Here is a 2,354-nt window from a genome sequence, read left to right on the forward strand (position 1 = left end):
TGAAGGACAGATACAAGCTGAGATGGTAGTCATTTCTACTTCCCTTCTTCCACCTTTCATTGGCCACATCATGTTCATTTGCTTAGCAAAGCTTTATGTGCCTTTTTGTGCCTGATTGAACTTGCTTATTGATGTCCTTAATGGTGCAGCTATTAGAGTTTGCTACGGAAGTTAGTATTTGCTTTTCTCGAGCAGTGAACACAAATACCATCACACTCAGCATGGCTTTGTACTTAAAAGTGAACAGGCTCACTTCCAATAGAAATCATGCGTCAAGAAATCATCAGGATGGAAGGCATGGCCTTTCCCTGTGGTGATAGCAAAATATTATTAACAAAACAACATGGCGCATAGACTGTAGAGAGAAGAAAAATATACCAAGTGGATTGGAAGAGGCAGCCCATTTAGATGTAATTTACTTCATATGTTTTCCTTTCTGCTCGTGTGGTCTTCATATAGCTGAATCAGAAAATATGCCTGTATCAAGAACAATTTTAAGATAAGGCTCAAACAGACACAGGATAATACAAAAGATGAATTGAAGTCTACAAGTCTTAAAGTGACAAGTTTGGAGACCCCTGGCCTAGGAGAACCCTGTTTAACTCCATCCAGATATGTGTGTGTAGGGGGACAGTGAGGAACCTTGGAAAATAACAATGACTAGCCCACACATAAAGGGACGCAGTGGCTCAGTGGCTAAGACACTGAGCTTGTCGATCGAAAGGTCGGCAGTTCAGCGGTTCGAATCCCCAGTGCCACATAACGGGGTGAGCTCCCGTTACTTGTCCCAGCTTCTGCCAACCTAGCAGTTCGAAAGCACATAAAAAATACAAGAAGAAAAATAGGGACCACCTTTGGTGGGAAGGTAACAGCGTTCCATGTGCCTTTGGTGTTGAGTCATGCTGGCCACATGACCATGGAGATGTCTTCGGACAGTGCTGACTCTTCAGCTTTGAAAAGGAGATGAGCACCACCCCTTAGAGTCAGGAACGACTAGCACATATGTGCGAGGGGGAACCTTTACCTTTACCTTAGCCCACACATACACCCAATGGGCTGAAATTGTCTCTTGAATCTGATCAGCAAAGGAGCACTTCTTAACAATATTGGCAGCTATGTCTATATTCATTACTCCTAGAACACAGATCAGGGTCATGCCATGCTTTCTTAAATGAATGATAATAGGCTGGATTCATATTTTGAACTAAATCAGGAGTGTCAAACTGCTGGTCCATTTTCTGGATGCGCCATGCACAGGCCACGTTCACCACGGCTATGCAAAGGCAAAAAACATCACAATACGTCATGATACGTCACATGACACAATCGAGTTTGACACTCGTGAACCAAGTCATAAGCTGTGGTTTATAAGCCACAATGGTTAGATTCATGCACATATTAAGCCAAAACCAAACCAATCATATAGGGCTTAGGTAAGGGTTCCTCAATCTTTCTGCACTGATGAGGGCACGTAGAATTTTTTTAAAGTAATTTTAATCGAAAACTTTTAACAATAATAAAAGATAATACAAATTGAAGTTAGAAGAAAAAAAAAGAAAGGAACGATTGAAAATGCAAAAAGTAAAGGAGGGGGGGAGAAACAGAGAACAGATATTTAAAGAAGTGACTTTCAATCTTCTTTGCAGCAGTTACAGGCTTAGTATCACTCCTCCCGCTTTGAAATCATATTGCATACATCGCTTCCAATATCCAATCTTTTTCAATTGGAAAATCCAAAAGTCCTTAACTCAATTCTATCCAAATAGAAAAGGGCTTCCAATATTTTATAAAAGTGCTTATTATCTTATCCTGGATCAAACAACTCAGCTTTGACATTAAGATGTCATAATATCTGGTCTCCATTCATATCTTTTTCCTGACATCCTGCCTTTTTTAAGGCTTCAAAAGCATTCTCTTGACTGTTTTCACTAAGTTGTTTTATAAGGATTCCGGGTCGCAAACAAGATTCTTTCTCTCGTAAATCTAGTAATAGTTCTTTATATCACTTCCAAAATTTATATCTTGAGTGTAATTTGTTTCACCCCTGGTTTCAGTTGTCTTGTAGATTTTGCAGTTATTTTTCATCTATCTTTTATCTCTTTTCTTTCAAGGAGACATCCTATTTCTGTTAAGGAGACAGTCACATAAACAGTTATTGGTGATGTTACTGTAGGTGTAACATTCTTTCCCAATTCCTCAGAGCCTTTGGAATATCTCAAGTGCAGTACTTTCTTCTGCACTACTGTACGTTTCAATACTTTTCTAGACACAGCAATTTAAAATAAAGAAAGGGAAATAAAAGTAGAAGAGTTTTTTCTTTTACTTTTTTTTTCCTTCTCCCCCACATCTTTGAA

The sequence above is a fragment of the Pantherophis guttatus genome, chromosome 1, assembly GCF_059756535.1.
Source record: "Pantherophis guttatus breed Tessera chromosome 1, ASM5975653v1, whole genome shotgun sequence".
NCBI classification, from domain to species: Eukaryota; Metazoa; Chordata; class Lepidosauria; order Squamata; family Colubridae; genus Pantherophis; species Pantherophis guttatus.